Source organism: Vipera berus (assembly GCF_964194415.1).
Source record: "Vipera berus genome assembly, chromosome: 2".
NCBI classification, from domain to species: domain Eukaryota; kingdom Metazoa; phylum Chordata; class Lepidosauria; order Squamata; family Viperidae; genus Vipera; species Vipera berus.
The window spans coordinates 6,167,174-6,194,663 of record NC_138203.1 but is presented as its reverse complement, the minus strand read 5'-3'; positions in this window follow the sequence as shown (position 1 = coordinate 6,194,663).

Below are 27,490 nucleotides of genomic sequence, written 5' to 3'. Positions count from 1 at the left end.
TCTAGCTGATTATTTCTACCTGCTGTGTCTTGATGATCGACGTTGCAGTCATCTCCATTTGGGTAATGAAATTTCACCTCCTTAATGCTTCGGATGATCATATATTCCTCCGCGTGCTCTTGGAAAGGAAGAAAGACGTTCTTAGGCTAGATGGCGATCCTGGCTGATAACTACAGAAGTAGAAAGACATCATGATGAGGCACGAAAAAAAGAAGAAAAATAAAGTTTAAAACAGCAGCATGATCCCTAAAACAACTGGTCTTCGTGCAATCACCTTTCAACTCAATGCAGGTAGTCCTTTCAATCAGAATAGAGTTGGAAGGGACCTTGGAGGTCTTCTAGTCCAGCCCCCTGCTCAAGCGGGAGACCCTGTACCATTTCAGACAAATGGTTGGCCAGTCTCTTCTTAAAAAATCTCCAGTGATGGAGCACCCACAATTTCTGGAGGTAGGCTGTTCCACTCGTTGATTGTCCTCACTGTCAGGAAGTTTCTCCTTAATTCCAGATTGAAAGCAGTGTTCCCATATTAGAGGGGCTGCCACGGGGAGGGGGGTGAGAGGGGGTTGTCAACCTATTTTCCAAAGCACCAGAAAGCAAAACAAGAAATAATGGATGGAAACGAATCCAGGAGATAAGCCACCCAGAACTAAGGAGAAATTTCCTAACAGTGAGGACAATCAGCCAGTGGAACAGCTTACCCCCCAGAAATTGTGGGTGCTCCATCACTGGAGATTTTTTTTAAGAAGAGACTGGATAGCCACTTGTCTGGAATGGTTATAGGTTCTCCTGCTTGAGCAGAGGGCTGGACTAGAAGACCTCTGAAGTCCCTTCCAACTCTATTATTCTGTTATTCTGAGCTCAGGACCCTTTTATTTTACTAGCATGAAATTCCTGGGTGTGCAGTTAATGAGTAGGTTTGATTGCTCAACAGTGAGAAGGTGAAGCAAGCACAGCAGTGCCTGCATTTTCTGTGTCGCATGAGAAAAGCACATCTTCCTTCCCCTGTCCTGACCACTTTCTACAGAGGGACGATCGAGAGCATCCTGTCATACGGCATCACAGTCTGGTTTGGAAGCATCACCAGTTCAGACAGGAAGGCGGTGCAGAGAGTGGTGAGGATGGCAGAAAAGATCATTGGTAGTTCCCTCCCTTCCATCCAGGACATAGCACAGAAGTGTTGTTTGAGCAGGGTCCGCAAGATTATCTGGTACATGACACACCCTCTTCATGACCTGTTTTCCTTGTTCCCTTCTGGGAGGAGGGGGCTTCATGGTATCCGTAGCAGAACATCCAGATTCAGCCATAGTTTCATTCCATACTGCGTTAACTTGTGAACTCTCAAGCTTCCTCCTTCCATTATATTTCCAAGATGGACAGTATTTAGTTGTTATGTATATGTAGGGGTGTGGGTCTATACATGTGTGTATATAGTATGGTTAGGTGTGTGTCATGTATGTGTTCCACTTTGAGAGCGGGCAACTCAATTTCATTTTTGATGTGTGCCTGTTGTGCTCACAGTAAAAAAAATGACAATAAAGGTTATCTTATCTAGTAGCTCTTCCTCCTCCCCCTTAAGGCCATTTCCTCTGCCCTCTACAATTATCATGCCAAGTTAACCTGTCTGAAAAAATCATGGTCAGCTCTCGTAATCTAAAAATTGGTTAAATTTCTATCACCTCACAAAGCACTGGCGGTAATCAAAGGTATGAAAGTGCACAGGAATGACAAAATGAAATATTTGGTGTTGATTGATTTGATTTGATTTGATTTGATTAAATTTATATGCCGCCCTTTTCCCTGAGGACTCAGGGTGGCTCACAACCATAAAAATTAAAAAAACATAAAGTATTTTTTTTTAAAAAAAGAATTAAACAATGGATGCAATAAATACAAGACAATTTAACCCAGTAAAAAGCCTAATTAAAAACCATAGTCAGTCCAGGCCCGCTTGTTGGAACAACCACGTCTTCAGGTCACGGCGGAAGGACTGAAGGTCAGGGGCTGTCCGCAGCTCCGGGGGCAATTCATTCCAGAGGGTCGGCGTGCCCACAGAGAAGGCTCTGCCCCTGGGGGTCACCAGCCAGCATTGCCTGGCCGATGGCACCCTGAGGAGGCCGACTCTGTGGGAGCGAACCGGGCGATGGGAGGTTGACAATGGCAGCAGCTGGTCTCGCAAGTACCCCGGGCCTAAGCCATAATAATAATAATAATAATAATAATAATAATAATAATAATAATAATAATAATAATAATAATAATAATAATAATAATAATAATAATTTTATTTGTATACCGCCCTTCTCCCGAAGGACTCAGGGCAGTGAACAGGGCAAACATATAAAAGTACAAAGATACAAAAGTTAAAAAGAATTAAACACAATGCCCAAGCTAAAACAATAGATAAATATATTAAAAACAGCAATAAAATCCCCTTTAAAGGTTATTACCAGCACCTTGAATCTCACTCGGAGGGTAACCGGAAGCCAATGCAGCTCATGCAGGAGTGGTGTAACATGGGAGTACCGAGATACTCCCATAAGCACCCGCGTGGCCACATTTTGCACCAGTTGAAGCCTCCGGGTGCTCTTCAAGGGCAGCCCCATGTAAAGAGCATTGCAGTAATCCAGGTGAGAAGTGACGAGGGCATGGGTAACCGTGCATAGGGCATCTCAGTCCAAAAAGGGGTGCAACTGGCGCAGTAGGCGAACCTGTGCGAAGGCCCCCCTGGTTACAGCCATTAGATGATCTTCCAAATTAAGCTGTGCATCCAGGAGGACACCCAAGTTGCGAGCCCTTTCTGAGGGGGGCAATACCTCCCCCCCATCCAAAGGGATGGAACTTGTTGGACAATATGAGATGCCGGTATCCACAGCCACTCGGTCTTGGAGGAGTTAAGCCTGAGCCTGTTCCTTCCCATCCAGACCTGCACCGCCTCCAGGGCATCACTGGGTTGGCTTGGGGTGGAGATAAACAACTGGGTATCATCCGCATATTGGTGATACCTCACCCCAAAGCCATGGATGATCTCACCCAGCGGCTTCATATAGATGTTAAACAGGAGGGGGGACAGAACTGACCCCTGAGGCACCCCCACAAGTGAGGGGCCTCAGGGTAGATCTCTGTCCCCCTGGCAATACAAACTGTGAGCGGCCCGAGAGGTAGGAGGAGAACCACCGTAAAACGGTGCCTCCCACTTCCAACCCCTCAAGCCGTCGCAGCAGGATACTATGGTCAATGGTATCAAAAGCCGCTGAGAGGTCAAGTAGGACCAGGACAGAGGAACAGCCCCTGTCCCGGGCCCACCAGAGATAATCCACCAGTGCGACCAATGCCGTTTCCGTGCTGTAACCGGGTCTGAAACCGGACTGGTACGGGTCCAGATAGTCTGCTTCATCCAGGAATTGTGGGAGCTGATGCACCACCACACTCTCAACAACCTTCACTACAAAGCGAAGGTTGGAGACAGGACGGTAGTTATTCAACAAGGCCAGGTCCACAGCAGGCTTTTTGAGGAGGGGCATCACCACCGCCTCTTTTAAGGTGGAGGGGAAGACACCCTCCATCAAAGAAGCATTGACAACTGCCTGGAGCCAGCCCCCTGTCACCTCCCAGGCGGCCGAAACCAGCCAGGAGGGACATGGCTCCAGTAAACAAGTTGTAGTGCTCAGTTTACATATGATCCTGTCCACATCATCCAGAGTCACAGGGTCAAACTCACCCCAAATGGTATGATCAAGACCTGCCCTCTCCACTCTGCCGGATTCCACCCAGTCGGAGTCCAAGCCAGTCCAGATCTGAGTGATTTTGTCCTGCAGATACTGTACAGATTCCTCAGCCCTACCCTGCAAGGGGTCATCCCTCGGTCCCTGGTTAAACAATGAGCGGGTCACTCTAAACAGGGCGGCTGGGCGGTTATCTGTGGACACAATGAGAGCGGAAAAGTAGACATGCTTTGCCACTTCCATCGCCACTAGGTAAGACTTAAGATAAGTTCTTAGCTTTGTTCGATCAGATTTGGATCCGCTGGACCTCCAACAGCTCTCTAGGCGTCTTTTCCGGTGCTTCATCTCCCGGAGCTCCTCGGTAAACCAGGGGGCCACCCGGGGTCTCCGCTGGGTCAGAGGCCGCAAAGGCACAACTCGATCCAAGGCCCCAGCAGCTGCCAGAGATGCCTTTTTGCAGAAAGAAACAGTCTCTTTGTTGATGGAAACATGGTGATCAAGATTCAGCCTTGTGGGGGGTGGGGCCAGCGCCATGGCGGGACAACATCCTTTGGAAGCTCCTGAAGGACTGTCACTTTTCAGCTGTTTGGGGGGTCTGTCTGAGTTTCAGACAGATCAGAGCTGTCCTGTAGGGATGGTGAAGAAGGGAGGCACAGTTTTGGCAGGACAGGAGGGATCACAACCTTCTGGAGAGCCGACGGAAGCTTCCCGGACAAGCAGCTGTCAGACGGCCATTGCAAGCCATCACAAGCCGGGGTGGCCACTTGGAAGATCTTGAAAATAGGTTTGGAGCACTGCCTGGGTGAGACGATTGAGAAACCTTAAATGCTGGAAATTGTAGGGGTGGAAATAAGAAGAAATTGAAGCCGTGGAGAAGTGGAGGGGAGCAGACTTTTAAGCTGCTCCTCTCCTGGAACTGCAGCGGCGGACAACAATGGAAGGCAATGAATCAAGTATCTCGGCTGAGAATACTCTTGAAGCTTAGGAAAAATATAAGGGAGAGTAAGTGACCTTGAATGACATCTGCTGGACTCACCGATAAGAAGTTTACAGAGTCTTTTTTTTTCTTTTAGTTTGCGGAATGTTGGATTGTTTTTCACTTTGGAGACCATATTTTTGATTTTCTCTTCTTTTGGACTAAGGCACGGAGATTCTAAAATGAACAAAGAGCATAACCTATATGGATTAATTTGTTTTGTGTGTGTGTTTTTTTCCTTTTTTTAGATATAAGGATATTTGGCTTTTTCCTTCTCTTTTTCTTTGCTTTTCCCTGTGTTCTCACCTTTACTTCTCACTGAAATTTTTCGTACTCCTTTTTTTTTTTTTAGCACATTCGGATTATAATACCCCATCGACATTTAGATTGCAAACTACTGGAGAAAATGAAGAAGACCACAACACACCCAGCAACAGCTCCAACACTGGAGGTTTTTAAGAAGAGACTGGACAGCCATTTGCCTGAAATGGTATAGGGTTTCCTGCCTGAGCAGGGGGTTGGACTAGATGACCTCCAAGGTCCCTTCCAACTTTATATTATTATTATTATTATTATTAATATCACAGAGTCCAGTGGCATAGAAATCACTGGACAACACAACGCAGCAAGATAGATCTAACATGGAATTGAAAAATATGATACTGGTTCTACACACAGACTTCAAAGAAGGGATTGGATGGAGAAAAATGAACAAAGACTGCAACAAGCGGAAGAAAGAATTGAATTAACGGATAAGAGACTAGAGGAGATTCATAACCGACTTACATTAACAGACAGGAATCAGGAAAAAAATGATCATCATTTTAGAGATGGATAGAGCTGATTATTATTTAAGATTCCAAAATATTGAAGAAGAAAATCTAGCAGATGTAATGACGGGAATATTAGCAGAAGCATTGGAGGAAAGCAAGGAAAAGGTAATTAATGATATAGATGAGATATTTAGAATACACACTAGATATGCAACGAGAAATACTCTCCCCAGAGAGGTGCATATAAGATTTACTAAAAAAGCATTAAGGTCAGATATACTACAGAAGCTGAGAAATGTTAAAATAAAATACAAAGGAAGAGAGATAGTGATGTTAAAACAGATCCCAAGAAGAGTGAGAGACCTGAGAAAGGAGTATCAATTTCTGATGAAATGCTTAATTAAAAAAGGGATAAATTTTAGATGGTTCATACCAGAAGGAGTAATGATAAATTGGCAAGAAGAGAGACATAGACTGGACACATTAGAGAAAGCAGAACTTTTCTATGATCAATACTTTGGGCAGCAAGAAGAAGAAAGGCTGAGAGGGCAAAGAGTAATCAGACATCAAGGAGACGAGACAGAGAAGCAACGGAGTAAGTACAGCATAGAACAGGAGGAAAGGGTGTTGAGAGAAGGGACGAGAGCAAAAGAGGCAAAAGAGCAAAGAGAGATGAGAATAACGAGAGCAACTAAAACTTCAAATAAATAATCATGGAAGAGAAGATAAAAGCAATTTCGATAAATGTAAATGGACTAAATTCGGCTATAAAAAGAAAAAGAACAGTAAATAAATTGGGGAAATTAAAAATGGACATAATTTGCTTACAAGAGGTTCATATTAAGAAACAACATAAAAATCTATTAGAATATCCAAAATTGGGTGAATTATATACCTCACTTGTAGATGAGAGTAAAAGAGGTGCGGTGGCTCAGTGGGTTAGGACGCTGAGCTTGTCGATCAGAAGATCGACAGTTTGGCAGGTCGAATCCCGTGTGCCGCGTAGCAGAGTGAGCGCCTGTTACTCATCCCAGCTTCTGCCAACCTAGCAGTTCGAAAGCATGTAAAAATGCAAATAGAAAAATAGGGACCACTACGGTGGGAAGGTAACAGCGTTCCGTTCACCTTTGGCGTCTAGTCATGCCGGCCACATGACCATGGAGACGTCCTCAGACAAGCGCTGGCTCTTCGGCTTTGAAACAGAGATGAGCACCGCCCCCTAGAGTCGGAAACGACTAGCACGCATGTGCGGGGGAACCTTTACCTTTTATTATATATTCAAAAAGCAATACAAAGTACATTGATATATTCAGATGAAGAAGGGTGAATTTTAATGGTGGAAGTAATTATGAATTGTAAAAAAACTTTATTGGTAGCGATTTACACCCCAAATGAAAACCAAGAAAAATTCTGTTCAAAATTACACCAGAAAATAATAGAATTGGAAGTTGAAAGCATATGTATGATTGCAGATTTCAATGCTATCGTAAAGGCCGGGCTGGATTATAATACAACAACAACAAAAAAACCCAAACAAGACCCTAAGGAGAACACTTCCAAAATCTTTTCATAATATGGTGGACGAATTAAATATATTAGATGTTTGGAGAGAAAAATATCCGGAAAAGAAGCAGTATACATTCTATTCTAACAGACACCTGCCCTGGTCGAGAGTAGACATGATATGGACATCAATAGACTTATTTACAAGTACACAAACTATAAACATAGAAACAAGCACGTGGGCGCACCACAACCCAGTCACAATTACATGGAAGGGACAAAAAAAGAGAACAAGATGGACATTAAATCAAACTGTATTGAATGAAAAAGACTTCCAGCAATATATGGAAAAAGAAATGACTTTCTTCTTTAAGGAAAACAAAACAGAAGATACCTCACTTCAAAATGTCTGGGATACGGCGAAAGCGTACATGAGAGGACTTGCTATATCTTATATGGGGAAAAAGAATAAACAGAAACGACAAATTAGGGAAAAACTGGAGGCAGAATATAAGACTCTTGAGAAAGAATTACAGAAAGATACACAAAACAAAAAGATAAAAAATTTAATGGAGTTGAACAAGCATAAAATGAACTTAACAGAAAATGAAGAAGTGGCAATGAAAATAAAGGCAGCTAAACAAACCTTTTTTAAACATGCAAACAAACCAGGGAGATGGTTGACATATAAAATTAAAAAGGAGAAAGAGAAGAGATGGATTAAACAACTGGAAGATGCCGAGGGGACTTTACAACACCGGATTGAAGAAAAGAAAAAAAATAGCTTGGGAATATTATGAGAATTTATATAAGCAACAAGCAGTTTCAGATGATAGGATAAAACAATTCTTGGAAAAAAACAGAGATACCTAAAGTACCAGAGAAATTTAAAAAGCTACTAGAAGGGAAAATAACAATGATGGAATTAACAGAAGCAATTAAAAAACAAAAGAATGGCAAAACACCAGGACCAGATGGGCTACCAGCCGAACTATATAGAACATTGCAGGAACTGTTAGGCAGTGTAAATGCTGGAACTCTATAATGAACTCTTCTCTGAAGCTAAGATACCAGATTCGTGGTCGGAAGCACTTACGTATTACCCTGATACCAAAGGAAGAAATGGAAATACAGAAAATAAAGAACTATAGACTGCTTTCCTTGCTGAATGTGGACTATAAAATATTCACATGAATCATGGCCGAAAGACTTAAAAAGTTCCTAAACGAATTTATACATTTGGATCAAAATGGGTTCCTGCCCAAAAGACAGATTAGAGACAATATGTGAATTATATTAAACACATTAGAATACTATGAAACACATCCCGAAAAACAGATGGCATTGATGTTTGTGGATGTGCAGAAAGCATTTGATAATGTGAATTGGCAATTCATGATAAGACAACTACAGATTATGGATTTTGGGGAGAAATTTATAAATGTAATTAAAGCAATCTACAATAAGCAAATAGCCAAAATAATGATTAAGGGAGATATGACTGAAAAGATTAACATTATGAAGGGAACAAGGCAGGGATGCCCTTTATCCCCATTATTGTTTGTATTGACACTAGAGATACTAAATAGAACTATAATACAGAATAAGGATATAAAAGGTATGAAAGTTAAGAGAGAAGAATATAAGCTACAAGCTTTTGCAGATGATCTAGTATTTATCTTGGAGGAGCCACTAGAGACAGGACATGTATTAATAGAACAAATAGAAAAATATGGTGAGGTAGCAGTTTGAAGATTAATAAAGATAAAACAAAAATGTTAGTGAAAAAATATTACTGAAAAACAAAAACAAAAAAGAATTGATGGGAAAGTTAGAGATACAGATTGTAAAGAAGGTAAAATATCTGGGGATTCACCTGACAGCAAGATGTATACCAATTAAAGAAGATAACTATTATAAATTGAAAAGACAAATCGAAGTAGATTTGGATAAATGGAAAAAGGTACAACTATCATTAATGGCTAGGATTGCAATAATCAAAATGAATATATTACCACGATTGTTGTTTTTGTTTTCAACAATACCAATAAGATTGGAAAAGAAATAATTTGAGGGGCTAAATAAAATAATTTTGAAATATATTTGGCAGGGGAAAAAGGCAAGGATTAATCTAAAAATGTTACACGATGCAAGACTCAGAGGTGGGTTTAGTTTACCTAATTTGGAATTATATTACCAGGCTGCAGCAATGTCATGGATGAGAGAATGGATTTTACTGAGGAATACTAGATTATTGACATTAGAGGGACATGACTTACAGTTGGGATGGCATGCGTTCATATGGTATGGGAAAAATAGAATACACAGCTATTTCCAGAGACATCATATCAGGAATTCTTTATTGATGGTTTGGGAGAAAATAAAGAGGAAGCATTACTTGAGGATTCCAGACTGGCTCTCAACTATGGAAGCGTTAATACACCCCAATATGTTTAACATGGGAAACATTATAAGATATAAAGACCTACTAACAGACACGGGGAAGCTGAAAACCAAACAACAATTAGAGGAACAAGGAATAAAGATGGATTGGTACATGAGAACGCAAATACAATCTAGATATGAAAAAGATGCTAAAATAGATGGTTTTAATTTGGGGAGAACAGAGTTAGATGAAATACTTACGGGAACTGAAGAAAAATGGATTAAAAAAATGTATAGCTACTTACTATAGAGGGAATTAGAGGAGGAGCAAGTTAAGGAGTCAGTGATAAAATGGTCAAGAAATTTTGGATATACGATTGAATTAGATAGATGGCAGCAATTATGGGAAAGAAACTACAAACTGACAATGGCGACAGTGTATAAAGAAAATATGTACAAGATGTTCTACAGATGGCATATGTCTCCAGAAAGACTAGCTAAAATGTTTAAGGACAGATCTATGAAATGTTGGAAGTGCCATCAAATACCAGGCTCTTTTTATGATATTTGATGGATGTGCAGAAGCTAAAACCTATTGCAACATAATCAAATCATGGATAGAAAAGATGATACAACGACATATAGAACTAAGACCAGAAATATTCCTGTTGGGTATTTTACCAGAGAAATATAGCAAAGAGAACACATATTTGATTATTCATATAACCACTGCAGCTAGGATTGTGTTTGCACAAAACTGGAAGGCACTGAAAGCTCCTCCAGAAGAAGAGGTGATCGGGAAAATAATGGAACGTGCTGAAATGAATAGATTAACAATGTTAATTAAAGATAAGACAGAGTCAGAGTATTATGAAATTTGGGGAAAGTTTTACGAGTGGGTGAAAAAGAGAATAGGCTTAAAAGATGGAAGAAAAATGAGGAGATAAGGAGGGAGACCCAGGTGACAAAGTATTGCATAACCGGAGGTAGTATAAAAATTTATAGAAGTATGTACCGAGAAGGTCAGATTTATAGAAATATTGACGTAATAGAAGATTAATGTTATCATGCCTAATATAGACGTTGAAAATCTAAGGAGAGGAGCTGCTCGGACATCACCCCTGAATTGAATCGGAAGAGGAATGGGAGGGAAGAAAGGAGAGGAGAGAGGGAAGAGAGTAGAGGAGGGGGAAGGAAGTAGGAAGGTTGGAGGGAAAGAGAAGTGGGGAGAAATGGGAGGGGAGTGGTGAAGGAAAGAGGAGAGGAGAGGAAGAAGAGGGAAGCAGGAAAGAAAGGAGAAAGGGAGAAAGAAAGTAGAGAAGAGGGAAGAGAGAGAAGGAGGGTGGATATAGTGAAAGGGGAAATGGACGAGCAGCACCCAAACTTACGTGCATGTATCTATGTATGGCGGTATATTTGTTGATTTGTTTGTGAAAGAAATGGAAAAATAAAAATGAATATAAACAAACAAACAAAAAAAGATTCAGCCTTGCTTCACTAGATACAGTCTTGTGTAGGAATGTCTCCATTTTGGGACAAAACTATTTCACATAGTCGTTCTGTTCTGGAAGACGTATTGATTTTTGTCGATTCTCATGTTACTTTCAATTATAGCACAATAATTTGGAAAGAAACAGGAGCGCGAGACAAATGGAGTTTATGTGTTTTTCTATTGCCAAACACGAAAAGAAAAAAACAGCTGATACTACGAGAGAGACAGGATACCTCTTCTTTCAATTACCCACCAGTCTGGAGAACTTATAATTTTGGCCACACTTGAACGAGGATTTTATTGCCAAGAGGCACCATTAAAAACATATTTAATTTCTTTTTTTCGCCTCCCTGGAAGTAACCTGGCTTCAACAGTTATCAAGCTGGTAATATATAGAACAACATAAAAATGTTGTTGTTCTTTCCCCTTTAAAAAAAACCACATCCATTGACATCAGCTGGTATGTGTGCACATGTTTGTGTGATACAAGCGACTCATCTTACAACCATTTGTTTAGTGATCGTGCAACGTTACAAGGGCACTGTAAAAATAGACATGACTCTTTATCACACTTACGACTGTTGCAGCATCCCCACGATCATGTGATCAAAATGTGGATAGCGATAGCAGATTTATATACTGCATCATGGTGCCTTACAGCCCTAAGTGGTTGACCAACAATCTGGGTCCTCATTTTACCCACCTCGGAAGGATGGAAGGCCGAGTCAGCATTGAGCTGGTCAGAATCGAATTCCTGACAGTGGGAAGAGTTAGCCTGCAGTACTGCATTCTACCCACTGTGCAACCATGGCAGATAGATAGATAGACAGATAGATAGATAGATAGATAGATAGATAGATAGATAGATAGATAGATAGATAGATAGATAGATATAGCAATAGCACTTAGACTTATATTTTATTTTATTTTTTCTTTTAATTCCATTTATATCCCGCCCTTCTCCGAAGACTCAGGGCGGCTTACAAGCTTAGCAGTAGCCTTCATTCTATGTATATGCCTGCTTATTAGGGTTTTCACACACACCCCAAGCAGCATTATTACAAAGTCAGCTTATTGCCCCCAACAATCTGGGTCCTCATTTTACCTACCTCGGAAGGATGGAAGGCTGAGTCAACCTTGAGCCTGGTGGGATGCGAACCTGCACTAATTGCAGGCAGCTGGTGTTACTTTAAGGAGGCATTAGCCCACTGCTCCACCAAGGCTCTTTTTATATACCACTTCACAGTGCTTTACAATCCTTTCTAAGTGGTTTATAGAGGGAGCCTCTTGCCCTCAACAATCTGGGTCCTCAGTTTACTGACCTTGGAAGGATGGAAGGCTGAGTCAACAGTGAGCTGGTCAGGATTGAACTAAGGAGAAATTTCCTGACATTGGGAACAATTAATCAGTGGAACAACCTGCTTCCAGAAGCTGTGAATACTCCAACACTGGAGGGTGTTTTTTTTAAGAGATTGTTTGTCTGAAATGGTATAGGGCACGGGGTCTTCAAACTTGGCCCTTTTATGACTGGTGGACTTCAACTCCCAGAATTTCCCAGCCAATGTGCCTGGCTGAGGAATTCTGGGAGTTGAAGTCCACCAGTCATAAAAGGGCCAAGTTTGAAGGCCCCTGGTATAGGTTCTCCTGCTTGAGCAGGGGGTTGGGCTAGAAGACCTCCAAAGTCCCTTCCAACTGTGCTATTATGTAATACCTTCCAAAGCTTTTCACAGCCCATTTTGGTTTCTATCCAGAACCTAGGTGGAGCCAAAATATGTTTGTTGTGGCATCAAAAGTTATATAAAAATGATCCCTTCACCCCGGCTTTTATCTTCACAATAGCGACATTCTTCCTTGCAATACTGAGTGTTGCAAAGTTCTCCTGTGAAAAGTTAGTGCTTCTGTCATTTCTCTCCTCTGCGCTTTTACTATGAAGATGCAAACCCAAACTGACAGCGAAGGTTTGTCTCTTTCTTTCTACACTTCAGATTGGCTCTGATCTGCAGCAATAAATCTAAAATTATGCATGTCCCTTTCAAGAATGGGAGATGGTTATCTCCTGTTGACTATAAATCAGGGCTGTTCCAAGCATACACTGATGAATTAATGGATTTCAGATACAAAGTCCTCTAGCTTTATGAGTTTGCTTGCTAGAAGACATAAATAAAACTGTCGGGCCTGCATTAAATTAGTTAATATTTCTATAATTATAGATATTGTATAGGAAAAAGGGACCCATTATTTTTTTTATCATCATCACCATCATCATCTATATGCATTCATATCTTTGCTTTTCCTCTTCCCCGACATGGTTTTTTAGACAAACAATGGCGATTTTTTTTTTGGGGGGGGGAATATTACCACTTTCCCCAATTCAGCAATTTTACACCAAATACTTTCTGGCCAATGATCTCTTTTGTGCAATGTGTGAGTGTTTATGCTAGATGTAGATAATTATTATTAGCTAATTAGTGATAAATGACAGTGATTTGGTTTCACTTGAGAACAATGTAGAGAGCGAGGTGGGTTTTAATAGCAGTTCAAACTGCTTGAAGCCAAGATGGATGGGACCCATGTCTTTGCTAGAAGTGAAGGGTATTGGTTAATGTTACGACCCAGGTGGTCAAGGGCAAGGCAGGCCTCTAGATAGAATAGAATAGAATAGAATAGAATAGAATAGAATAGAATAGAATAGAATAGAATAGAATAGAATAGAATAGAATAGAATAGAAGAGAATAGAAGAGAAGAGAAGAGAAGAGAAGAGAAGAGAAGAGAATAGAAGAGAAGAGAATAGAAGAGAAGAGAAGAGAAGAGAAGAGAAGAGAAGAGAAAAAATGGAATAGAATAGAATAGAATAGAATAGAATAGAATAGAATAGAATAGAATAGAATAGAATAGAATAGAATAGAATAGAATAGAATAGAATAGAATAGAATAGAATAGAGTATAGAGTAGAGTAATAAAATAGAATAAAATAAAATAGAGCAGAGGAGAAGACTAGAAGAGTATAGTATGGTATAGTATGGTATGGTATAGTATAGTATAGTATAGTATAGTATAGTATAGTATAGTATAGTATAGTATAGTATAGTATAGTATAGTATAGTATAGTATAGTATAGTATAGTATAGTATAGACTAGAGTAGAATAATAAAATAAAATAGAATAGAGCAGAGTAGAGTAGATGAGAAGAGAAGAGAATAGTAGAGTAGAGTAGAAGGATAGAATAGAATAGAATAGAATAGAATAGAATAGAATAGAATAGAATAGAATAGAATAGAATAGAATAGAATAGAATAGAATAGAATAGAATAGAATAGAATAGAATAGAATAGAATAGAATAGAATAGAATAGTTGGAAGGGACCTTGTAGGAGAAGGACGAGAGGTGACATGATAGCAGTGTTCTAATATCTCAGGGGTTGCCCCTAAGAAGAGGCAGTCAAGCTGCTCTCCAAAGCAGCAGAACGCAGGACAAGAAGCAACGGATGGAAACTAATGAAGGCCCTCCGGACAAGAAACAGGTGCCAGAAAAGAAGCAGTTCCAAATCCCCAGGGAAGCAATGCCAGATGTAGCCACCAGAAAAGGGCCAGGTCCGAAACAAAAGGCAAAGAGCAATCTTTCAAGTGAGGCAAGGCAAATAGCAACAAGGATGAGTAAAAGCCGGGGGAGTATAAGCCAAAGTAAACAATTGTCCCTGGCAAATGGTTTCTCCTTAAGTTACTCCCCTCCAGGTGTTCGTTGTGAGGAGGGGGTGGGGGTGACCTCCTCCTGAGTAGCCTTGCAGCCCTTCTCTGGGCTTGCCTCCGCTCCGCTCTCCATGCCCTTGGATCAGGGGAGGAGGCAGCTGTTCCTCACCAGAGGGGATCAGCTTCCTATCAGCACCACTGCCGGTCAGTAGCCGATCATCCCCTCAGTCTGGTTGACCACCTCTCACATTGCCTGAGGAGTTTGTCAAGTTCCTTTTGCCCATTATGCATGGCCTATTCCCCAAAGCACCTGAGGGCAGGACAAGAAAAATGGATGGAAACTATTCAAGGTGAGAAGCAACCTGGAACTAAGGAGATATTTCCTAATGATGAGAATGATCAACCAGTGGAATGGCTTGCCTTCAGAAGTTGTGGGTGCTTCATCCCTGGAGGCTTTTAATAAGAGACTGGACAGCCGCTTGTCTAAAGGGGTTTAGGGTCTCCTGCTCAAGCAGGGGGTTGGACTAGATGACCTCCAAGGTCCCTTCCAACTCTGTTATTGTATCTTCTACAAACAGTGTCACCTCAGAGCTCCTGGGGAAATGGGACAATTTTGTGCTACAGACATCAATACTGTCCCCAGGTTTACTGAGGTGACATCATGTCCGGCGCGATCTAAAGACTTACCTCTTCGAACAAGCTGGCCTGGCCTGATGGGATGGGGTTGGGTTTTATTAATGTGTTTTAACTTTTCTTATTGTGTTTTAACTTATTGTAAGAGTTGTGGGCATTCTGTTTAATCTCTTTTAATTTTTGTATTTTGTCTTTTAACATGCATTGCCCTGTTCACCGCCCTGAGTCCTTCGGGAGAAGGGCGGTATACAAATAAATTTAATAAATAATACATAAATAAATAAATGTTGAACTCCTCAACATGATCCCTGTTCTGCTTTGTTCATGCATTCAGTTCAACTAGGTTGATGAGTTCACTAAGCATCAGTTGGACAACATTGGTTGGGCTTGCAGAAAGAGGTCTGTGGGGTCCTTGATGATCTCTGAGCTGGCAGATGTTTCCTTGCAGATATTTCATTACCAATCTTGATAACATCTTCCACACTAGCAGTGCTAGGAATCCACCAAGGATCAACGTCTCTGGAGATTCTCAAGTCATCCAGGTCATAGTTGTCCCCAAAGTGCAACTGGACTCTGTTTCTTTTCTTTTTTTTCCCCTTGAAGACATTTTGCTTCTTATCCAGGAAGCTTCTTCAGTTCTGACTGAAGAATTGAACTGAAGAAGCTTCTTGCATGAGAAATGAAATGTCTTCAAGGGAAAAAACAAAAGAAAAGAAAAACAAAGTCCGGTTGCCTTTTTGAAAAAGCATCTTTGGAACACCAAGCACCAAGGACCCCACAGTTCAAATCTGAACTACAAATACCATCTTCTCTCAGAAAACAAGAACAAGAACAAAAACACACATCTGTGTCAGCTTGAGTCATTGACTCGTTCCGTGTTGACCCAAGTGAAAAGCTAGATTCAGACTAAAGCTGGGTCACCTCGAGGAACTGAGCTAAATAAAGCTTTCTTGCTTTTCTTTAAAAAAAAATCAGGGGAGGTGTGAAAAAGATGGGGGAAAGCACACAGTCCTAGGGGAGAAAATGGTCAGAAACGTCTCGAGAACTTTCTCAAGTTCTCCAACGACCCCAAGGTGGCATGATAGACGCGGGCCACTGTTTTGAAGAAAATGTCTCTTACTCTCCATCAAGGTGAATGGAGGAAGGGGTGAATCGCCCCCCCCCCCGTATCTTATCAAAGTGAAGTCACCATCCAAAGCTTTGCATGGCCTTTGGACCCGAATATATATCTGTTGTAGGGACGCGGTGGCTCAGTGGGTTAGGACGCAGAGCCTGTCGATCAGAAGGTCGGCAGTTTGTCAGGTTGAATCCCGAGTGCCGCGTAACAGAGTGAGCGCCTGTTACTTGTCCCAGCTTCTGCCAACCTAGCAGTTCGAAAGCACGTAAAAATGCGAGTAGAAAAATAGGGACCACTACGGTGGGAAGGTAACAGCGTTCCGTGCGTCTTTGGCGTCTAGTCATGCTGGCCACATGACCACGGAGACGTCCTCGGACAAGCGCTGGCTCTTCGGCTTTGAAACGGAGACGAGCACCGGCCCCTAGAGTCGGAAACGACTAGCATGCATGTGCGGGGGAACCTTTACCTTTTTTATATATCTGTTAAGTATGGATCTGTCTAGCTTGAAATGCAGAGCGAAATCTGCAAGAGTCTATCTGCAAATAAATAAACAAACAAACAAATAAATAAATAATGGATTCCGCCCACCCTCCCTTAAAGCAAAGGTTACTGACGGTTAATGTGAATTTTTATGCTCCCTCCAGAACTAAAGGGAGCTCAAAATGCAGAGGGGCCCCTGGAGACTTTTTCTCATAAAGATCTTCTCTGCCTTTGGATCTGTGCAGAGGCTGCGGAAGCAAAACCCACAACAGAGAAGCACAAAGGAGAAAGAAAGATGGGAGCTTGTGAGTAAGTGTTTTCAAGGAAGAGATGAGCACTTGCTGATAGATTTCACTCCGGGGGATTCACTCCATGAACAAACAGAGACCTTATTCAAAAAGTGAAGGGAGAAAAAAAAATTGCCCATATTTCTATTCAGTTCCCCATGTAATATTAGAAAAATCAATAAAATTTGTAGAAAAAAAATCATTTCTCTATCTAATTGAGGTTGTTCAACTCCAAAGTTCACCTACTTCCCTTGGTAAATGCCTCATCTCTCTTTCATAATAATAATAATAATAATAATAATAATAATAATAATAATAATAATAATAATAATAATAATAATAATAATAATAATAATAATAATGATGATGATGATGATGATGATGATGATGATGATGATGATGATGATGATGATGATGACGACGATGATGATGATGATGATGATGATGACGACGATGATGATGATGATGGAATGGACCTTGGAGGTCATCTAGTCCAACCATGTTTCCTGCTCAGGCAGGAAACCCTATACCAGCGATGGTGAACCTTTTAGAGACCGAGTTCCCAAATTGCAACCCAAAACCCACTTATGTATCGTCGGGTGCCGGGCGGGTGTGGCCCATTGGGTGGGTGCGGCCAATTGGTTGGGCGTGGCCCATTGGGTGGGCATGGCTGCAGTGGTAACGGCAGACTGGGTGGGACTAAAAAGGTCAATCAATCAATTCCAACTTTGCGAGATTTTTTTTTCCCGCGAGAAGTTTAAAATGATTGATTGGTTGAACCTTTTTTTTTGCATACAGTAGCGGAGGCCTAAAGCAAAAAAGTTTTATAAAACCCAGCTGAAGGCCTAGGACTGGGGTGATGGTGTGCGTGCCCACAGAGAGGGCTCTGCGTGCCACCTGTGGCATGCATGCCATTGGTTCGCCACCACGGCCCTATACCATTTCAAACAAATGGCTGTCCAGTCTCTTCTTAAAAAACTTCCAGTGTTGGAGCATTCACCACTTCTGGAGGCAGGTTGTTCCACTGGTTAATTGTTCTAACTTTCAGGAAATTTCTCCTTAGTCCCAGGAATTGCTTCTCTCCTTGATTAGTTTTCATCTGTTGCTTCTTGTCCTGCCTTCAGGTGCTTTGGAGAATAGCTTGACTCCCTCTTCTTTGGGGCAGCCCCTGAGATATTAGAAGACTGCTATCATGTCACTCCTCATCCTTCTCTTCATTAAACGAGACATACCCAATTCCAGAAACTGTTCCTTTCATATATTTTAGCCTCCAGTCACCTAATCATCTTTGTCGCTCTTCTCTGTACTCTTTCTAGAGTCTCAATATCTTTTTTACATCGTGGTGACCAAAAATGGATGCAGGATTCCAAGTGTGGCCTTACCAAGGCATTGTAAAGTGGTATTAATACTTCATGTGAAGTGAATTTCCTGACAATCAAGACAATTAACCAATGGAATAGATTGCCTGCAGATGTTGTGAATGCTCCAACACTGGAGGTTTTTAAGAAGAGACTGGACAGCCATTGGTCTGAAATGGTATTGGGTTCCTGCCTGAGAAGAAGGTTGGACTAGAAGACCTCCAAGGTCCCTTCCAACTCTGTTATTCTGAAACTAATCAAGGAGAAATCCAAACTAGGACTAAGGAGAAATTTCCTGACAGTGAGAACCATCAATCAGTGGAATGGCTTGTCTTCAGAAAATGTGAATGCTCCATAACTGTGAGGTTTTCAAGAAGAGACTGGACTGCTTGTTTTTCCAGGAATGGTATAGGACACAGGTCGGCAACCTGCGGCTCCGGAGCCGCATGCGGCTCTTTGAGCCGTCTCTTGCGGCTCCCAGCCGCCCGGTGCGCGCGCACCTCTTCCAAGCGGGCAGCGGTGCCGCTCTTTGAGGAAGCTGCCGCGGCCCGTCTGTGAAGCTGCCGAAAGCGGCAGCTTAGCAGACGGGCCGCGGCAGCTTCCTCAAAGAGCGGCGCCCCTGCCCATTCCGAGAGGTGCGCGCGCACCACTCCGAACGACCGGAGGTGCGCGCGTACCTCCGCGCGAATGGGCAGCGGTGCCGCTCTTTCAGGAAGCCCGCCGCGGCCCGTCTGTGAAGCTGCCGAAAGCGGCAGCTTAGCAGACGGGCCGCGGCAGCTTCCTCAAAGAGCGGCGCCCCTGCCCATTCCGAGAGGTGCGCGCGCACCTCTCCGAACGACCGGAGGTGCGCGCGCACCTCCGCGCGAATGGGCAGCGGTGCCGCTCTTTCAGGAAGCTGCCATGGCCCGTCTGTGAAGCTGCCGAAAGCGGCAGCTTAGCAGACGGGCCGCGGCAGCTTCCTCAAAGAGCGGCGCCCCTGCCCATTCCTAGAGGTGCGCGCGCACCTCTCCGAACGACCGGAGGTGCGCGCGCACCTCCGCGCGAATGGGCAGCGGTGCCGCTCTTTCAGGAAGCTGCCATGGCCCGTCTGTGAAGCTGCCGAAAGCGGCAGCTTAGCAGACGGGCCGCGGCAGCTTCCTCAAAGAGCGGCGCCCCTGCCCATTCCGAGAGGTGCGCGCGCACCTGCTTTCGGCAGCTTCCTGAAAGAGCGGCACCGCTGCCCCTTCGCACGGAGGTACGCGCGCACCTCCCCAAAGGTTTGGGGAGGTGCGCGCGCAACTCCGGTCGTTCGGAGAGGTGCGCGCGCACCTCTCGGAATGGGCAGGGGCGCCGCTCTTTGAGGAAGCTGCCGCGGCCCGTCTGCTAAGCTGCCGCTTTCGGCAGCTTGACAGACGGGCCGCGGCGGGCTTCCTGAAAGAGCGGCACCGCTGCCCATTCGCGCGGAGGTACGCGCGCACCTCCGGTCATTCGGAGAGGTGCGCGCGCACCTCTCGGAATGGGCAGGGGCGCCGCTCTTTGAGGAAGCTGCCACGGCCCGTCTGCAAAGCTGCCGAAAGCGGCAGCTTTGCAGACGGGCCGTCGCCATCGGGCAACCGGGAACCGGTTCCATCTCATTTTTAAAAAAATGGCAGCCGCGTGCGTCCGCGCATGCGCAAAAAAACCTTTTTGCGCATGCGCGTGCATGGACACACGCACGCGGCTCCCTCTTTTTTTAATTTGTGATGGAACCGGTTCCCAGTGGCTCTTTTTCTTTTTTAGGTTGCCGACCCCTGGTATAGGATCTCCTGCTCAAGCAGAGGGTTGGACTGGAAGACCTCCAAGGTCCCTCCCAACTCTGTAATTCTGTTATTCCTGAATGGTACACAGTCTCCTGTTTGAGCAGAGGGTTAGATGAGAAGACCTGCAAGATCCCTTCCAATTATTATCCTATTATTCTATCTTCCATGTTCTAAATTATCTGGTTTTTTTAAACAAAATCAGCATTTCATTTTCACCCTGAGGCTTTCCTTCTCTTCTTGCAATGCAGGAGCAAAGGTTCATGTGAGGACAATAAATTTGGAAGCATAAAATAAATGGCAATATATAAAGGACTCCTTAGCCAAACATTTACGCAGCTTAATAAACACTAATATGAAGAAAGGACCTTTATTGTATTAGGTTTCTACAACTTGGAGACCTTGAGATGTGTTAGACTACACAACATTCAGAATAATTCATCCTTCCTAGCTAGGAATTCCAAGAATTATAACTTGGTCCATTCAGAAGACAATGAGTTGAAGTGGAAAGCTCTCTTAATTATCTCCAGTTTTGATCAACGTGTTACAAAAACGGTGTTGAGATTTTGGAAAAGGCGCAGAGAAGACCAACTAAGGCGATTAAGGCCTGAAGACTTTTGGTTTGTGAAGAATGATGGCAGGAACTGTGTGTGGCTGGTTTAGAGAAAGGGAAGACTAGGGGTGACCAGATAGCAGTTTTCCAGTATTTGAGGGGCTGCTAGAAAGAAAAGAGTGGGGTCAACTTATGATCCAAGGCACCAGAAGGCAAGCTGGGTCATGAAACATCTGTGAGAAAGCAACCAAGTTCAAAGAGCACCAAGGACCCCACAGTTTAAACATGAGCCACAAATATTCTCTTCTATAATAGGCATTCATTCAATTAATCAATGATATTTTGGAGGGCTTTATAGTCTGTGTGCTGTGGTGATGTCATGTGGCTGTAATAACATCAGCAGTAAATACCACAATCAAGGAACTACCAATCTGGATAATGCTTCAACAGTAAACAGTAGCCTAATCAAGGAACCCCCAAGAACATCCCCAGCAACATTGACTGGGCAAGCCATTAATATATAAACAGAGAGCAAACCCCACTCTCTTCTAGTACTGATGATGTTACCTTGTTGGGTCATGAAACGTTTGCAAGAAAACTTCCAAACTCAGAGAGCACCAATGACTCCCCTGAAAGGACAAGAAGCAACAGATTAAAATTCATCAAGGAGAGAAGCAATTCCTGGAACTAAGGAAGAATTTCCTGACAGTGAGCACAATTAACCAGTGGAACAACCTGCCTTCAGAAGATTGATTAGTTTACATCCATTGCTTCTTGCCCTTCCTTCAGGTACTTTGGAGAACAGGGCGACCCCCTGTTCTCTGTGACAGCCCCTCAAATATTGCAAGACTGCTATCATGTCCCCCCTAGTCCTTCTCTTAGTTAGACTAGGTCAGGGGAAGGCAACCTTGGCTCTTTTATGACTGGGGGACTTCAACTCCCAGAATTCCTGAGTCAGCATTGCTCAGCTTGGAAACCTCTCCCTTTCCCCTCAGCATGGCTGGCTCAGGAATTCTGGGAGTTGAAATCCATGAGGGCCAAGTTTGAAGACCTCTGCACTAGGCCAGGGGTAGGCAACCTTGGCTCTTTTTATGACTCGTGGACTTCAACTCCCAGAATTCCTGAGCCAGCATTGCTTAGCTTGGAAACCTCTCCCTTTCCCTTCAGCATGGCTGGCTCAGGAATTCTGGGAGTTGAAATCCACGAGTCATAAAGCGGCCTAGGCCTAGGCCAGGGGTAGGCAACCTTGGCTCTTTTTATGACTCGTGGACTTCAACTCCCAGAATTCCTGAGCCAGCATTGCTCAGCTTGGAAACCTCTCCCTTTCCCTTCAGCATGGCTGGCTCAGGAATTCTGGGAGTTGAAATCCACGAGTCATAAAGCGGCCTAGGCCTAGGCCAGGGGTAGGCAACCTTGGCTCTTTTTATGACTCGTGGACTTCAACTCCCAGAATTCCTGAGCCAGCATTGCTCAGCTTGGAAACCTCTCCCTTTCCCTTCAGCATGGCTGGCTCAGGAATTCTGGGAGTTGAAATCCACGAGTCATAAAGCGGCCTAGGCCTAGGCCAGGGGTAGGCAACCTTGGCTCTTTTATGACTCATGGACTTCAACTCCCAGAATTCCTCAGCCAGCATGGCTCAGCATGGAAACCTCTCCATTTCTCCTCAGCATGGCTGGCTCAGGAATTCTGGGAGTTGAAGTCCACAAGACATAAAGCGGCCTAGGCCTAGGCCAGGGTTAGGCAACCTTGGCTCTTTTATGACTCGTGGACTTCAACTCCCAGAATTCCTGAGCCACCATGGCTCAGCTTGGAAACCTCTCCCTTTCCCCTCAGCATGGCTGGCTCAGGAATTCTGGGAGTTGAAGTCCATGAGTCATCAAAGAGCCGAGGTTGCCTACCCCTGGCCTAGGCATACCAAAAGCGTATATGAACTTCCTTTCATATAAATCTGGCAACAGAGACTAAAGATGCTTTTTTCCCCGCTTCTTCCCTCTTTCTTCCTTCCTCCCTTCTCTGATTCTCCTGGCTCTTGCTTTGAGCTTGGTAAACCAAAAAAAGCTTCCAACACAATGCAAAAGCCCTTACATTACACTTCTGCTTGCAATTTATTTACCTTTTCTTCTTATTTTTTTTTTCTTTTTTGAGGGGGGGATGTCCAGTTTTCTAAGCTGACTATTAAAGTAATTTCGAAGCCAAACACTGTGTAAAGAAACCACAGAAGTTAGTCTTTTCCACTTAGTCCCTTCTTTCTTTCTTTCTTTCTTTCTTTCTTTCTTTCTTTCTTTCTTTCTTTCTTTCTTTCTTTCTTTCTTTCTTTCTTTCTTTCTTTCTTTCTTTCTTCCTTCCTTCCTTCCTTCCTTCCTTCCTTCCTTCCTTCCTTCCTTCCTTCCTTCCTTTCTCTTTCTTTCTTTCTTTCTTTCTTTCTTTCTTTCTTTCTTTCTTTCTTTCTTCCTTCCTTCCTTCCTTCCTTCCTTCCTTCCTTCCTTCCTTCTTTCCCTCCCTCCCTCCCTCCCTCCCTTCTTTCTTTCTTTCTTTCTTTCTTTCTTTCTTTCTTTCTTTCTTTCTTTCTTTCTTTCTCTCTTCCTTCCTTCTTTCCCTCCCTCCCTCCCTCCCTCCCTCCCTTCTTCCTTCCTTCCTTCCTTCCTTCCTTCCTTCCTTCCTTCCTTCCTTCCTTCCTTCCTTCCTTCCTTCCTTTCCTTCTTTCTTTCTTTCTTTCTTTCTTTCTTTCTTTCTTTCTTTCTTTCTTTCTTTCTTTCTTTCTTTCTTTCTTTCTTTCTTTCTTTCTTTCTTTCTTTCTTTCTTTCTTTCTTCCGCACCTGAAATTGAAATGATGGTTTGTAGAAGGAGAAAATAACAGATTGAAAAGGGGGTGAAAAAAATAATTTAAAAAAAAATATCCAAACTCCCCACTTGGAAGGGAGCATCCCCTCTTTTTGAGGGGTTGGATTTTTTCCTGCTCATTGGCTCACAATCCCGTGCAAAAATAAATTTAAAATAAAAAAAAAATCACAGCCCCTAATCACAGATGGATGGCTGTGCTGGAGATCTCTCTCTCTCTCTTCTTTGCGACAGTCCCCCCCACCCCCAAAGCTTTGGGAAATGTGTTATGAATAAGAAGTATGCAATTTTCACGTAATTAGAGAAAGAGAAGATGGAAATAAGTTCCATCAGAGCAATCAAGAATGGTAATCTGGTGAGCAATTCTCAGGGCCTGCTTGCAAAAGCAAAAAAAACAAAAACAAAAAAACCCTCAAAACCTCAACAAGTGTTGGTATTTTATTATATTATTGTCCATATTTGGGGAGAGAAGGTGGAGGCGGGGAGTGCTTTTGTCAGCTGAAGAAAACAAATGGCATTTTGCAACAACCTGCTTTAGACAAGGGTAGTAGATACATTTAAATCGTCTTTCTCTTTTGAAAGGCGGCAATGTCAGTTTTGCCATTCAGGCTGGAGGTTCGCTGGGAAACCCAAAGCCTGGGTGTCAAAACTACAAACGAATTTGGCAGCAGCCATCTTTGCCTCTTTTTCGGTCGCCACAATAAGGGGAGGGGAGAAAGATGTGTTCTTAGTTTAGGCATAACAATAACAGTTCTGTGGGAACCAAGGTCAAGCTACCTACGTTTCGGTGGTCAGAATCTTCCGTTAGAAAGCCTGCCAAAGTAGTTAATTGGGGATTGTGATTTATGACATACTGCAGGGGTGGAGGGTTCAACTTGTTACTTTGCAACCTTGGGGGGGATACTTTCAGTATCGGTTTCACCTTTCTTCATGCTGATACTATGTAGCCATTAAAACATATATATATGTTTTCTGAGGTTTTCGCGGGTGTTCGTATGTGGATCTTTGGTTATTCGGGTTTTTCCCCGCGTAGAGCTATATATATATGGAATATATATATATGGAGAAGGTAATAGTTTTTAACAATAGTCCTGCCGCCTTGAAGGAGGTGGTGGTGAGACCCCTTCTCAAGAAGCCTGCTTTGGACCCGGCTGTTTTAAACAACTACCGTCCAGTCTCCAACCTTCGCTTTCTGGCGAAGGTTGTTGAGAGCGTGGTGGCGCATCAGCTCCCTCTGTTCCTGGAGGAAACTGATTATCTGGACCCATACCAATCGGGCTTCAGGCCCGGACACAGCACGGAGACGGCATTGGTCGCGCTGGTGAATGATCTCTGGAGGGCTTGGGACAGGGGTTGCTCCTCTGTCCTGGTCCTATTAGATCTCTCAGCGGCGTTCGATACCATCGACCATGGTATCCTACTGCAGCGTCTCAGGGGGCTGGGAGTGGGAGGCACCATTCTACGGTGGTTCTCCTCCTACCTCCAGGGCCGCTCGCAGTCGGTGTTGACAGGAGGGCAGAGATCCGCCCCGAGGTCTCTCATTTGTGGAGTTCCTCAGGGGTCGGTGCTCTCGCCTCTCCTGTTCAACATCTATATGAAGCCGCTGGGCGAGATCATTCGTGGTTTTGGGGTGGGGTATCATCAGTACGCTGATGATACCCAACTTTTTCTTTCCACCCCGAACCAACCCAGTGATGCCCTCTCCGTGATGTCCCGGTGCCTGGAGGCGGTTCAGGTCTGGATGGGGAGAAACAGGCTTCGTCTCAATCCCGCCAAGACTGAGTGGCTGTGCATATCGGCATCTCGGGTTAACCAAGTTATCCCATCCTTAATGATGGGGGTGAGGTGTTACCCCCCGTCGATAGGGCTCGCAACTTGGGCATCCTCCTGGATTCACGGCTCAATTTCGAAGACCATATAGGAGCCGTGACCAGGGGGGCTTTTGCCCAGGTTCGCCTGGTGCGCCAGTTGCGTCCCTATCTGGACCGAGACGCCCTACGCACAGTTACTCACGCGCTTGTGACCTCCCGTTTGGACTACTGTAACACTCTCTACATGGGGCTGCCCTTGAAGACCACTCAGAGGCTTCAATTGGTGCAGAATGCGGCCGCGCGAGTTGTAATGGGGGTTTCCCGATACTCCCATGTAACACCTCTACTCCGTGAGCTGCATTGGCTTCCGGTTGCCCTCCGGGTGAAATTCAAGGTGCTGGTTATCACCTATAAAGCCCTACATGGCCTGGGTCTGGGATATCTGAGGGAACACCTGCTGCCGGCATCAAACGCCCTTCGCCCAGTGCGCTCCTACAGGGAGGGTCTGCTCAGGGTCCCACCGGTAAGAGATTGCCGGCGGGTGACACCCAGGGGGAGGGCCTTCTCGGTGGGAGCGCCTGCCCTCTGGAACCAGCTGCCGGTGGAACTGAGAACTGCCCCCGAAATCCGATCATTACGCCGGGGCCTGAAGACCTGGCTCTTCGAGCTCTCGGGCCCAGACTGAGGAGAAATTTTTAATTGGGGTTCTTTTTAATTGAGTACAGGGTCAATTTAATATTTTTTAATTTGGTTCTTAACTTTTGTATTTTGGATTTTTAATTCCCTGTAAACCGCCCTGAGTCCTCAGGGAATAGGGCGGTATATAAATGTAACTAAATAAATAAATAAATAAATATAATATATTAACAAAGTTTTAATTCTTAAACTGTTGAATATAAGCTTGAACATCATTTATATGTTTATACACTTTGGCTTTCTATTGGTTTGCACTTTTGAACACTGCAACCAATTTGGGACACCACAGTACAAAAAAGATGTTGAGACTTCGGAAAAAGTTCAGAGAAGAGCAACTAAGATGATCAAAGGCCTGGAGACTGAAACATACGAAGAACGGCTGGAGGACGTGGGTTTGGTTAGTTTAAAGAAAAGAAGAAATTGTGGGCACTCCATCAATGGAGGTTTTTAAGAAGAGACTAGACAGTCACTTGTCTGAGATGGTATAGGTTCTCCTGCTTGAGCAGGGGGCTGGACTAGAAGACCTCCAGGGTCCCTTCCAGCTCTATTCTATTCTATTCTATTCTATTCTATTCTATTCTATTCTATTCTATTCTATTCTATTCTATTCTATTCTATTCTATTCTATTCTATTCTATTCTATTCTTTGGTTCACCTTTCATTATATGAAAATTTGTAATAAATATTCTTAATAAATTAAATATCAATCAGAATAGAGCTGGAAGGGACCTTGGAGGTCTTCTAGTCCAACCCCTTGCTCAGGCACGAGACACTATATCCAGTGTTGTTGTTGTTTTGTAAAAGAAAAAGGTGCCGGAACTCACACATGTCATACAACCCGCCTTGCCTACCCTACAAGGTTCCATCCAAAAAAGGTGCCGGAACTCCGTTCTGAGTGTTCTATGAGGAAAAAAAGCCCTGACTATATCGTTTCAGAAAAATGACAATCCACTCCCTTCTTACAAACCTTATGAATAAATTCATATTATTTATTTATTTATTTAAATGCCTTTTAAATAAATTTTACTTATTTATTTTACAATTAAAATTAAAATAAATAAATAAAAGGCACTTCAGTACCACTTCTCTCCAGTCCCATTGCATGAAGAGGAAAAACACAATTACTGCTAGAGAATTTTTTTAAAAAAAAAATAATGCAGGAGAATTTTGCTCCATAACTTGTATTCTCTATTTGGGAGATAGCTGGAGTTTGGAATGATCAAACGACCACTTTGGGATTATTACTGCAATTGTCACAATCCATTTGACTGCAGGAACAATACTCATGTTGAACAGCCTGAAATGTGTTTTCCCAAAGCTGTCATAAGAGGGGGGGGGGGGAACAAACCAAAACAAAAAAAAACAAACCACTGCTATTAATTTTGCAGTTTAAAAGTTTCCTAT